A 14486-nucleotide genomic window follows, 5' to 3' on the forward strand; every position below is an offset into this window, starting at 1 on the left:
GCTTGGATTCGGGTGTGCGTTTTGTTTTTTTGCAAAGACCCTTACCTGGACTACGTCGCGCTGGGACAGGTGAGTATGGTTTCCTTCCACAGCTTCCCAAATGGATTTCGTCGGATCCGGACGGCGACAGCGACGGTCGACATGGAGGAAGAAGACGACACAGGACCAGAAGACGCCGACACAGGACATCAGGGCTACCTACGGAGAGAAGATAGGTAAGTATTAGTATGTGTGGGCTTTGTGTGTAATAAAGTTTTATTTTAAAAGTGTGTCAGTGTGTTTTGTGCACTATTTTTTTAACTGTAGAACTACAAGTGCCAGCGGGCCCTTTAATGCCCAGCAGGCTGGGACTTGTGGTTCTCCAAGTCCCAGCTTGCTGGGGAGGCTTGCTGGCACTTGTAGTGCCACAGTAAAAAACAATGGTTTATCTATTTTTTACAACATTTATCAGCTCGATGCCCACCGCCCAGGGGCATCGAGGACAGCACCAGGCTTCAGCCTGGTCAGGTAAGTCCTGGAGGGGGGGGACCCCTTTATTGGGGGGGTCCCCACTCCCCCAGGGCCCCTGGCCAGGCTGACTGGTCGGTAGGGAGAATGTTTTGGCCGCGGGACCTTATATTATAAGTGTCCCCCGGCTGTGACATTACCCTGCCGGCTGGTTGTGCCTGGGGCTGGTTCTTAAAATACGGGGGACCCCTACTCATTTTGTCCCCCGTATTTTGGGAACCAGCCCCGGACCTGGAGCCTGGGGCTGGTTGTTAAAAATCGGGGAACCCCTATTTGTCGGGCTCCCTGATTTTTACACCGGCCCCGGCTCCTTCAGCCTGGTGCTGGTTATGGCTGTGGGGGGGACCCCACGCCGTTTTTTTTTTTAATTTATTTATTTTTTCTATTTTTTTACACTGCAGCCTGCACGGATCTGACTGATCCGTGCAGGCTAAAACGCAAATAGAACAGGAAAATGGTGTTCTATTTTCCTGTCGTATTTGCGTGGGTGTTTCACACCACTAAGCAGCCGTATTGTCAGTACGGCTGCTTAGTAAATCAGAAACCACCATTCTTTTGAATGGTGATTTCTGTCGTATCCTATCGATGGTGTAGACATTCGTATTTGTAACTACAAATACGAATGTTCCATCTTTAGGACTACGAATTGTTGTATTTTTGGGATTGTAAATCCCGAAAATACAAATTCGTAAAAAAAAGGTGTATTTCTCCCTACGAATACACCTTTTTTCTACGAATCCATTTTGGTAAATGTCCCCCAGAGTTTATGATTGTCAAATGTCGCCCCTTTTATTTACCGAGGGAATTTTCCATAGTAATTGTTGTTGCTGTGTACATCCCCCCGCAGGCCCATGTGGAGTCTGCTTTAGATAAACTCCATTCAGTTATAATGAATTTGGAACTAAAATTTGTAAATGGGATATTCCTGATTGTAGGAGACTTCAATCAAGCACGGTTGAAGTCTGTCCTGCTCCGGTTTTATCAATACGTTAAGAGCCCTACCCGGGGAGAGAATGTCCTCGATCACGTTTATTGTAATATCAAGGATGCTTACTGCTCCTTTAGAGAGGCAAATATTGGCCATTCTGATCATGTGTCTTTGATTTTAATCCCGACCTATGTTTCCTGTGTAAAGCGTGTTAAACCATCAAAATCCGTTATAACTGTTTGGCCAGACGGTGCTTTAGTTAAGTTACAGGACAGGCTAGAATTTACTGACTGGAACTTGTTTATCGAAGAGTCTGTAGATACACACGACTTGGTTAATATTGATACTTTAACATCAATGGTGTTGGGATATCTAAATTGTTGCATTGATAGTGTGACTGTTAAGAAGCAAATTCGTTTGTTTCCAAACGACAAACCCTGGATAAACGGGGAAGTCCGTTCCCTTTTGGCGGCGAGGGATAAAGCTTTCAGATCTGGCGACTTGTCTACCTTTAGAGCTGCCCGGTTAAACTTGAAAAAGGGAATTATTAGAGCAAAAAGGGCTTTTTCTGTAAAACTAGAACGCATGGTTTCCCAAAATAATGATGCGAAATGCCTTTGGAAAGGCATTCAGCATATTACTGATTACAAGGCGAACAAAAACTCTATTGCCGATGATGCTTTAGTGGATGATCTAAACACCTTTTATGCCCGTTTTGATAAGCAAGCCATGTCTTCCCCCCCTTTGGAGAGATATTGTGAGGATGGGGCTCTTTTAGTACTGGATGAGGAGTCTGTTAGGAAGTGTCTCTCCAGGACAAAAGTAGGAAAGGCCGCAGGCCCTGATGGGATACAAGGGAAGGTCCTGCAAAAATGTGCGGAGCAGCTTGCTGGGATTTTTACCTTTATTTTCAACTTGTCTCTTAGTGCCTGTTATGTGCCTAAGTGCTTTAAATCTACAGTTATTACGCCGGTCCCTAAAAAAGGGAAAGTTGATAGTCTGAATGACTACAGACCGATCGCCTTAACATCTTTGATTATGAAGGCGTTCAAGAGATTGGTCCTTGCTCACGTTAAGGAAAGCATCCCTCCTGGCTTTGACTCCTTTCAGTTTGCCTATAAGGCTAATAGATCCACGGATGACGCAGTGCTTATGTTAGTTCATAAGATTTCTGCTCATCTTGACTCAAAGGGATCTTCTGCCCGGATCTTATTCGTAGACTATAGTTCGGCCTTTAATACTGTAGTCCCATCCACACTAGTGGGCAAACTTTCCAGTATTGGATTAAGTGGGCCCATGTGTGGATGGATTCTGGATTTTTTATCTAACAGGCCCCAGGTCGTTAGGGTGAAGAACCAGGTATCTGGTGAATTGATAGTCAACACTGGTGTCCCCCAGGGATGTGTTCTGAGCCCCCTGTTGTACTCATTATTCACTTATGACTGTGCTACCAGCTCTGATTCTGTTCAATTTATTAAATTTGCGGATGATATTGCTATACTGGGGCTCATCTCTGATGATGATGAGTCAAAGTATAGGTTGGAAGTATCCAAATTGGAGTCATGGAGCAGTGTAAATTGTTTGATCCTAAACGTGAGCAAGACAAAAGAAATGATTGTGGATTTTAGGAAATCACACAAGACTACATATTGCCCATTGGTTTTGAATGGTCAACAGGTGGAGACTGTTGATGCCTTTAAATTTCTGGGTGTAAATATAGCTAAAGATCTTACATGGAGCACTCATATTAATATTATCGTTAAAAAGGCCCACCAGCGTATGTTTTTTCTGTTGGGACCCGCGGCGTCAGCTTCTCAGACGCTCCGTCGGGTCCCAGAGTATGCGTCCCGACTGTTGCTAAGCAGCCGGGACGTCAGCATACTTCCGGGCCCGAACTTCCGGCTGCGGTCGCCAGGCAACCGTGACGCAGTCCGGCTCCCGTCCCCCCACTGCCGCAGCGGTTGCCTAGGCAACGGGGACGCCAGGCAGCCGCCGGCAGGCGGGAAATAGCGGCACACATGGGGGATAATTAATCAGGAGGGCGGTCTCGCAGCAGACGATTGGTCCAGGCCCCTTTATAGACCTTTTCCTGACCTCAGACCGACGCCGGTTATAGTGAGTCTTCCTGATCTTCCAGTCTGTCTTGCTGAGTTGTGTCTGGCCTCTTGTGGATCCTCGATCTGCTGCACCGTCCTTATCCTGAGACACCTGCTGCTTCTGTCCTGAGAACCTGTTACCATCTCGAGTGTTCCATACCGGCGAAGGTAGCTGTGGTGCCGTGGTCCTTGTGGGTCCTATGCGAGACACCCGTCTCACCGTGAGTCCCGGTGGGACGCCCCCCTGGGGTCCTCCCCAATATATCCTTTTACTCCTGTACGTCAGTGAGATATTATAATTATTGGTACCACCTATTTAGCATTGTTGCTATTCTCTATTGGGTTAGTCATCTAGGCCCTGTTGTCATTTGGTATTATTGTTAGACCTATACGCATTGTTGCGTCCACCTGTACTCCCCATAGTCAGGTCATTTGTGGATTACCACTGTGTCACCATCTTCCTGTGTCAACTACTCCTCAGTGGCTCTGGGGTTCCCCGCCATTGTTTGGTCTAGCTAGTTTATCCCCTTGTCCTCTTCTGGCCTCGGCGGACGTGTTGTCCCTACATAAGACCTGCCTGTAGCGGAGTGGGGCGGACTTAATTCGCCCTTCAGCCGAGACGGGCCCAGGTGAAGCCTAGCACTGCACACGTCCGTCGATTCCAGCCAGAGGCAACGGAGTTAGGGTTGGCGGGGATACCCCCAGTTCCTAACATTTTCTCAGGAAACTGCGCTTGGCTAGCATGAGTGAGGGAACTTTGGTGAACTTTTACTCATGTGTGATCGAGAGTATCCTCACCTACGGTGTTGTGGCATGGTTTGGCCCCTGTTCGGCAACTGACCGTAAGTCTTTACAGAGGGTAGTGTCAACTGCAGGTAAAACGATTGGAGTTGTCTTACCAAGTTTACAAGACATTTTTAAAAAGCGACTTGTCTCTAAGACTAATAGTATTCTGAGGGATTCCACCCATCCAAATAGTGACCTTTTCTCCTTACTTCCTTCAAATAGGCGATACCGCTCAGTTTTATGTAAAACTAAACGTTATAGGGAGAGTTTTTTTCCAGTAGCAATTCGCACTTTAAATATTTTAAATGCCTAGGGTTATTCACGATATTTGCACAATCCTGTAGTTATATGTACCTCTTTTAATGTTTCTGTATCTATATTGTTTACAATTTATTTTCGTTTAATGTTCATTGTTGGACGTTTTATGATAAATAAAGATTCTATTCTATTCTGTAATCACTGTTACTACAGTATGTTCCTGTCAGTATACTTTTATTGACACCCAGGATTATTTTAATTACCAGTCTCTTATATCTGGGTAGCACATTTTGTTGTGCCTAACAATTGGGGACAGTGATAAAGCAAAGGGAGTAGCTATAGTCATCAAGGTAGGATGTCATTATACATACCCTCCAACAAGGCCCATTCCATTATGTACAAAATGATCTGTTTCTGGACTTCCCTCCCAGTGGCAGTTACAGAGGTGGGGCTGCAGCACAGTCCAATATTCAAAAAGGGGAGCCACACCTACTGCAACTCCAAACATCACTGTCCTGGACTCACTGGCAGTTGATGTGACCCCCCTCTTTGAATTTTGGTCTGTGCTGAAGTCCCACCTCTGTAACTGCCACTGGCAGGGAAGTCCAGGAACAGAGCATTTTTGTGTACCTAATGGAATGGGCCCTGTTGGAGGGTATGCATTAAACAAGAGGGCATGACCTCAGGGTGTAGGGGTGTGATCAGTGGCACCAAGAGGCGGATAGCGGGTACTCTTTATCCAGACCCTGGCATATTGGAGGGTCCCGCTGCCCCCTCGCCCACTTTTATAGACACTGCTGCAGCCGACTCTCTCCCCAGTACCAGCAAACACCCTGCTGTGTGCTGCACTGGGGAGAGAGGCAGCTGAGAAGCAACAATGGATGCAGGGTGTGCAGTGTGGGCCCGGTCTGGAGCGAAGGGCCCGTGTACATTTTGCACCCGTTATAGATGCAGCACTGGAGTAGTGTTCTTCTAATGAGACAGATGTACAGTACAGTATCAAACCTTCTAGGAAGAACATGAGGGGAAGTTGCCCTTAGCAACCAGAGTCTACCAATCATTGTATTTAATGTACTAGATACATTAGGAGAACTGTACTGTAGAAGCAGATGGTTGCTATGTGCAACTTCTCCAGCATTTTTTGTTGCAAGTTTCAAACATTTCCCCCAATAGAACAAACGTAAATTTTGAATCCAAAAGAATGAAAATAAATAAATGTTTTCTAGTAAAAGCAGATTATTGGGCCTTGGCAACAGAATGGGGGATTCTGGGGATTACTTCTCCCTCCCCCCGACTGTTACAGGAGAGCAGAAGTTACTGCTCGTTATGTCAGCATTGCTCCCAGATGTATTTTGCACATGTGATAATATAGTGACCCTCCTCCTCCTCCTCCTTTAGCTGTATTTACAACCATATTGTTGTGCACTTTCTGTGTGGATTGGAGAGAGACTACTCTAGGTAAGGAGGAAAACACAGAGATATTATTATTCCAGATTGGCGAGGCTTTTATCTACTTCCTGTCGGGGGATCCAAAAACCAATTGTATAAATGTTTTCACTAAACATAATGGTACGAATCTAGGCAGCTGCATACACTATTCACAGTAGGCCTGATTTCACCCGATTCCGGCAGATCTGGCTGAGAAATCGTGTGAAATCATCCCAAATCGCAGGTGTATGACATGCGCAGTCCCATGTGCAAGAAACCAGAGGTCAGACGTGCTGCACGTCCAGCCATTTGAGTAAGACCCCCTCCCGTAGGCAGGGAGGGGGGGGTGGTATGCGACACATTACATGTGGAAGGACAGCATGGAATGTATCTAGGAGTATCGGATACAAATTCTCCCCTTAGAGAAGTTGCATAGAGTATGGGGGCTATAAAATCTATAATTGCATTAGTCCGCTAGGCCACACCCCCATTTTCGCTGCTGCGGGTGCATGTCCATGCCTCCAGCCTCTTTGTCTCCCTGAGTAGATACTGTGTGCATGCGCTCAGCAGAGCAGTAACGGCCAGGAAGGACTCCCAACTGCCTTCCTTACCGCAGGACACTGCCGGCCGTGAGTGGGATGCAGGACAGTCCCCAAAAAACAGGACTGTGCCACAAAAATTGGAACAGTTGGGAGGTATGCCGTAGTCTGTTTGGTGGCTCCACTCCTTATTTCCCTCGTGCCGGCCATGCCTACTCCATAGCGATGTGTTGTGTGTTATTGTCATTTACTACCTTTGTGTATCCACACTTACAGTAGGCCCTTATTCTGGTTCACTCGTAAAGGCAATTTCCTTCTCAAATGTACAAAACCATGTGCACTGCAGGGGGGGGGGGGGGTCAGATATAACACGTGCAGAGAGAATTAGAGGTATTTTGTTTCTGTGCAGGGTAAATACTGGCTGCTTTGTTTTTGCACTGCAATATAGATCTCACTTTGCAGTAAAACCCCACCCAAATCTAATTCTCTCTGCACAAGTTACATCTACCCCACCTGCAGTGCACATGGTTTTGTTCGTGGAATTATTGTCTACTCCTTGGCTCTACCTTGTTAACTTAACAGTGTCCCATTGTGCTAAAAGCTTTACCAGCCCTCATGGTGCCCATACTCGGGGCAATTTGCTCTGCGTGTATGGAGCTAGATTGCACCGTGTTCAAAACACATGCGATGCGCTACAGCAGCGTGCGTTTTGATGCGATCTAGTTGAAAAAGTCAGTGCTGCACATTCTATTTGTGCTGTGCAATGTGATGTGCGCAGGAGCGCGTATCGCATTGCACGGGCAAAAGGCACCGTGTATGGGCACTGAACGCTTGGGCACACCTGCATATATTCAGTCACGTCTGTGTTTTTCTTGGTGCTTTCATTAAACAGACGGTTCCCATCCCCATATGCCGGCTTCCTATCAATCACCTTGCACAACAGCGATTAAGTCTGAATCGGGCCCCATGCCGGTGAAGGGGGTGCAGGTGGTCGATATCCCGACCTACCACAACTCCAGTGCCGCAATCCCAACATCACTGGAGATGCCAACGAGATGCCTACAGGAATATGCAGGAGGTCGGCTTATTACCCAATAACCAATGGGATTCATAACTTTAATGCGGAGACAAGGTATATAATTATATTGTATGCGAAATGCAGGGCGCATCTGAGCACAGTTTGACAGCCGCACTCTAAAGAACGAAATGAGAAAAAAATATGATGTAACAAGATTTTATTAGATGATGATGACGGAGTACTGGAGGCAGCGCAGAGTATTTGAGGCAGCGCTGTTTGCTGCGGCATCCCGGAGTCGGCGCTAAGTCCTCGTCACATGCTGACGGCAAGGTGCGGCTACAAGTTCTGATTTACTCTGATTTACTCTGATTTCAAAGCAGGATCTTAATAGCTATCACATGACAGTTGTTGCCAATAAGATCCTGCTTTGAAATCAGAGTAAATCAGAGTAAATCAGAGCCTGCACATCTCTAGTTAATGTGACCGCGGCCCATGATGAGGGAGGACACCTCTGTAGTGCGTCACACTATGTCACCCCGATGCCTTGTGCTCTTTGTTGGACAGTATTCATGCATGAATAATATAGCGAACGCAATCAGCACCGCCGCCATGGAGAGGGTGACTACGACGCAGAATGGCAGACTCGTCATTACCTTGTCCTTAAAGCGCTCCATAATAGTGATGATCACCGGCTCCTGCTGTTCAATATGTTCCAGCTCTGGCTCAGGACTGACCTCTGAATACAGGGCATCATTGAAGATCTCCTCCATCTCCGAGTATTCTATTTCACGACTCCGGGTCACATTGAGGAAATAAAACATCTGCGCTATTACGAAATGGTCCTCGTCTTGTATTTGGCACGCATACGTCCCCTCGTGGTATTTACGGGTTGGCTTAATATGGATGTGCAGGTCATGTCCTGTGGATATGGTTTTAAAATAACTGATGTCCGCCACCCTGATGTTCCGCGCAAACTTCCATGTGACGGTTACTGCGGGGGAGAGGGGAAAAGGCGGAGTGCAGAATATGTAGGTCTCGGCGGGTTCCATGGCGTAGATGTCTTGCAGCGGACACTGTGCAGGCCCCTATACGCCAACATTCCTGCACTGAGCAATCGTCACAATGGAACAGCTGTGCCGCTTTCTGTCTCCCGCAGACGCTTATACATTTCTTAGCCGGGTTCTTTGCCGCAATCGCTTTCACGTCCATTATGTACTCCTTCATCTTCTGGTCAAATGCCGCAGTCCAGTCCTTAGCAGGGAGCGATGAATTGATCCCTCTGACGGTTTTATTAAAGCCTCCTAGATGGTCTCTGATGTTGGTCATCTGTGAAAGCGGGATAACGAGGGCGTCCATAGGTAGAAATCCTCTCGTTAATTTTGCCAGGCATTCTAGGGCCTCCATCTTGCCTGTGGAGCTGGCATACTGGCAGATGCTCGCCCTGTCCTTACTCGTCCTCAGACAAGTGTAGCAGCTTCTACTCAGCTCCACACCACAGATGAGGTATAGGGTGCAGAGCAGCAGCAGGCTGCGCTGTGCTGCCATGGTGTCCAGCAGCACAGAAGAGAGTAGTAATAAGTTACTGTAAACGCTTATAACACTGAGGTTATAATTATACCGGGGTTTGCTTCCTATTCAGTCGGCTTCCCAAACGGATATGAGTCTCCCTAGCCTGTGTGTCTCCTCAAGTAGGGGAGCTTGTGTGATGTCATAAACAGTGATGTCACAATCTGTGATGTCACAATGGCTTTGTAACATGTCATGTTGTTACCAGCTAAATCATGCCTGCTGTAGGATAATCAGACCTTGGGGGAGACGCACTAAGCTTCAAAAGTGATAAAATGGAGAGTGATAAACAGTCAGCCAATCAGCTCCTACCTGCCGTGTCACAGACTGTGTTTCAAAAATGTCAGGCAGGAGATGACTGGTTGGCTGTTTATTACTCTCCATTTTATCATTTTTGAAGCTTAGTACATCTGGCCCCTTATTACTAATCTGAGGATATTTTCATTCAGTTATTTTGCTATTAATAACTTGTAGAACAATTTACTCCGGGTCTGGATAATCCCCAATTCCTGCTTTGGAGGGAAAAGGACTTATCGGCTATCAGCATACCTCCCAGTATGACCCATTTCAGGAAGGACAAGATGCTCTGTTCCTGGCCATCCATGCCAGTGGTAGTTGCAGAGTTGCAGGGCTGCAGCACAGTCCAAAATTCAGATAGGGGAGCCCAAACAACTGCCACCCCAAATACCACAGTCCGGGAGTCATTGGCAGGTGTGGCTCCCCTATTTGAATTTGTGAGAGTGGTGCAGTCCCACCTCTGCAACTGCCACTGGCAAGGATGTCCAGGAGCAGAGCATTTTGTCCCTCCTGGAATGGGTCATGTTGGGAGGTATGTATCAGGGATGTGTATGATCCGGGGGGCCACCTTCGACTTTTGCTGATCTGAAAGAGAAACATGACTCGTCACAAACACAGTTTTATATGTATCTACAAATCAGACATTTGTAGCCGTCTCAACCATCTCTGCCGCCAGCTGGTCTGACCGTGGCGGAGACTGTCCCAATTAATACTATTCTCTCATTGGCACACACAGGAGTATTTAGGCTACGTTATAATTATACGGTACCATTGGTCACTTATGGGGAGAAAAAGTGGGGTAGTTCAATGGCGACCTGGAAGGCTGATGTTCCCTCACTTCTGGAATACCATGAAATCTTGAAACACTGCCAACAAACACTAAAATATCTGCACTCTGCCTCCCTTCAAGAGGTAAATATTGTACAGAGCATATGTGGCCCCCGCACAGAGAGCCCATATGATTCCTGGGGAATCTGACTCGGTATACGGTCATTTTGTCGACCACACTTAGGTCGACAGGGGGGAAGGTCGACAGGTGTTTACGTCGACATGGGACAAGGTCGACATGGGTTTAGGTCAACAGTCGTTGGGTTTTTCACTGTTTTCTGCGCCGACATGTGCCGACAGGCGGTATTTCATGCCCTACAATTCTCTAGGGCGTGGTGGGATAATAAAATAGCGTGCCGAGCTCAGCGAGGCACCATGCCCAAAGCATTGCGAGCGATGCGGCTCACCTCCAACTGTGTCCATGTCGACATTCGGGTAATAAAAAACCTGAAAAACCCATGTCGACCTAACGACTGTCGACCTAAACCCATGTCGACCTTGTCCCATGTTGACCTAAACACCTGTTGACCTTTCCCATGTCGACCTACAACCCTGTCGACCTCCCCCCCCTGTCAACCCAATGTGGTCGACCTAATGACAGTCGACCTAAATGTGGTCTAGGAAATGATCCACACCCTCTGACTCCTGTGTCAAATGTGGCCAGAGAAAAGCTACATTTTTCCATAACCTTTGAGAGTGTGGCAAAGATAGTAACGTTCTGGAACAAACTTATTGCCTTTATCAATAAAATATTTAAATTAAAGGTGACTAGGAACTCCAAGGTGTGATTATTACTTGTGATGGGTGAGTGGGATTGGAACGGTTGGAAAAAGACTCTTCTACCAGTTATGACAGTAATTCTGGGAATAGCGAGAAAATTGATCATGAAATATTGGATCAAACGTCAGCCCCCACCATATTAGAAACCAAACGTATACTACTCAATACTTTATATATGGAAAGAAGGGTGACCTTGCCTGATATAGAAACGGGAGTAATGAGATTCTACAAAAAATGGGTCCGGTATATATAGACTCTACCTAGCAAGACCCAGACGCAAATCCAACACCTATATGAGAATACGTCATGATATTTCATACTACAATTAAGTACTACATGATGATTAAATATGCCTATATCTGCCTTCGCTTAAGATTATATATCTGTCCCACACTGAGCTACTGTATATTCAACAATCGACTCAATTCTTGAATGTAAATATAGGCGTCTTACCACCCTCTCCCTTATGTTTCTTCCCTTTTGTCTTGTCTTGTTTGTGTAGGTTCCGCTTAAGCATATTACTCCGTTGTTTGAGTAATAAAAAGTTAAATAGTGTTATTTTGTCTTTTAGAAACCTTGAGGAGATATCTCATCGAAATCTATAGTTTATGTTCATGGAATTTTGTTTACATGTCAGGAAGTCATGTCAGTTTAACTTGCGCTCTGCAATTTGTCTGACAGGGAAAATAATGTCTCCTTGAAATTTTTTTTTTACAACCTATGCAATAAAATGTGTAATAAAAAAAATAACTTGTAGAACATTCCCCTTAATACATACATGCTGACTTTTTAAAACTCCTCTCGGACAGAAGCCCGGAGAGGAGTGAAAGGGGGTGGGTAGAGGCTTCATTTTGGGGGCCGGGTGAGGCAAGCCCCGCCCCCATGACAGGCAGCCGCATCAATTTGCGGGTCTGTGGATGGGGGAGGGGCTAAAATGCCGCGAAATGTCGCGGTTCGCATAATTTTAGCCCCGGCCCCCTCCCCACGGACCCGCGAAATTCAGAGTTTTATACCGCAGGGAAAGGGAAGCAGGGGCTGTGGCAAAAATGCGGGAGACTTGCCCACCTTCCTAGGGGGCCGGAAGGGGGACCCAATTTGCGGGAAACCTCCCGGCCATTCCGGGAGGGTAGGCAAATATGCCTTAATATGGCTGCATAGTCACCAACTGTCTGTTGGCAGGTGGGGAGTTTGACTGGGGCGGTACACCTGTCAAACCGTAATGCAGGTGTCCTAAGGCGAGCTCAGGGAGGACAGAAACCTCCCGTGGAGCAGAAGGGACCCCTGAGGCTGCCTATGAGAACTTGGCAGGAGAACATAGAGGTACAAGGGACTCCGGCTGGTCAGGACACTCTCGGCAGGACCAGGAGCATCATAGGAGGGGGGGTTCTGGGTACCATTGGAGGGCTTTCGCCACAAACTGGAAACGTAGGCCCAGGAGGGATCGGAAGCAAAAGCGGGGGAAGAGGGCAGGTATTAGAGTACGACTTCGTTTGTGCCCCTACCGGCCAGCTGTACCTAGTATATTCACAGCAAATGTTACATCTCTACCAAACAAAATGGACGAAATTCAAGCTAGAATTGCTAGGCAGCAGCTTATTAGATCTTGCTCGCTTAAAATATTATCTGAGACCTGGCTAAATGACTCTGTTTTGGACTCTTCTGTTCAGCTTTCGGATCGGTCCCTGTTCAGAGCTGACAGGACGGCTAGTTCGGGGAAGTCTAAAGGAGGTTGTTTATGTGTATATGTTACTGATAAGTGGTGTACTGATGCTAGTTTAATGAATTCATTCTGCTCAATTGACATAGAGTTTATGATTGTCAAATGTCGCCCCTTTTATTTACCGAGGGAATTTTCCATAGTAATTGTTGTTGCTGTGTACATCCCCCCGCAGGCCCATGTGGAGTCTGCTTTAGATAAACTCCATTCAGTTATAATGAATTTGGAACTAAAATTTGTAAATGGGATATTCCTGATTGTAGGAGACTTCAATCAAGCACGGTTGAAGTCTGTCCTGCCCCGGTTTTATCAATACGTTAAGAGCCCTACCCGGGGAGAGAATGTCCTCGATCACGTTTATTGTAATATCAAGGATGCTTACTGCTCCTTTAGAGAGGCAAATATTGGCCATTCTGATCATGTGTCTTTGATTTTAATCCCGACCTATGTTTCCTGTGTAAAGCGTGTTAAACCATCAAAATCCGTTATAACTGTTTGGCCAGACGGTGCTTTAGTTAAGTTACAGGACAGGCTAGAATTTACTGACTGGAACTTGTTTATCGAAGAGTCTGTAGATACACACGACTTGGTTAATATTGATACTTTAACATCAATGGTGTTGGGATATCTAAATTGTTGCATGGATAGTGTGACTGTTAAGAAGCAAATTCGTTTGTTTCCAAACGACAAACCCTGGATAAACGGGGAAGTCCGTTCCCTTTTGGCGGCGAGGGATAAAGCTTTCAGATCTGGCGACTTGTCTACCTTTAGAGCTGCCCGGTTAAACTTGAAAAAGGGAATTATTAGAGCAAAAAGGGCTTTTTCTGTAAAACTAGAACGCATGGTTTCCCAAAATAATGATGCGAAATGCCTTTGGAAAGGCATTCAGCATATTACTGATTACAAGGCGAACAAAAACTCTATTGCCGATGATGCTTTAGTGGATGATCTAAACACCTTTTATGCCCGTTTTGATAAACAAGCCATGTCTTCCCCCCCTTTGGAGAGATATTGTGAGGATGGGGCTCTTTTAGTACTGGATGAGGAGTCTGTTAGGAAGTGTCTCTCCAGGACAAAAGTAGGAAAGGCCGCAGGCCCTGATGGGATACAAGGGAAGGTCCTGCAAAAATGTGCGGAGCAGCTTGCTGGGATTTTTACCTTTATTTTCAACTTGTCTCTTAGTGCCTGTTATGTGCCTAAGTGCTTTAAATCTACAGTTATTACGCCGGTCCCTAAAAAAGGGAAAGTTGATAGTCTGAATGACTACAGACCGATCGCCTTAACATCTTTGATTATGAAGGCGTTCAAGAGATTGGTCCTTGCTCACGTTAAGGAAAGCATCCCTCCTGGCTTTGACTCCTTTCAGTTTGCCTATAAGGCTAATAGATCCACGGATGACGCAGTGCTTATGTTAGTTCATAAGATTTCTACTCATCTTGACTCAAAGGAATCTTCTGCCCGGATCTTATTCGTAGACTATAGTTCGGCCTTTAATACTGTAGTCCCATCCACACTAGTGGGCAAACTTTCCAGTATTGGATTAAGTGGGCCCATGTGTGGATGGATTCTGGATTTTTTATCTAACAGGCCCCAGGTCGTTAGGGTGAAGAACCAGGTATCTGGTGAATTGATAGTCAACACTGGTGTCCCCCAGGGATGTGTTCTGAGCCCCTTGTTGTACTCATTATTCACTTATGACTGTGCTACCAGCTCTGATTCTGTTCAATTTATTAAATTT

Source organism: Crinia signifera, chromosome 1, assembly GCF_055691185.1.
Source record: "Crinia signifera chromosome 1, ASM5569118v1, whole genome shotgun sequence".
NCBI lineage: Eukaryota > Metazoa > Chordata > Amphibia > Anura > Myobatrachidae > Crinia > Crinia signifera.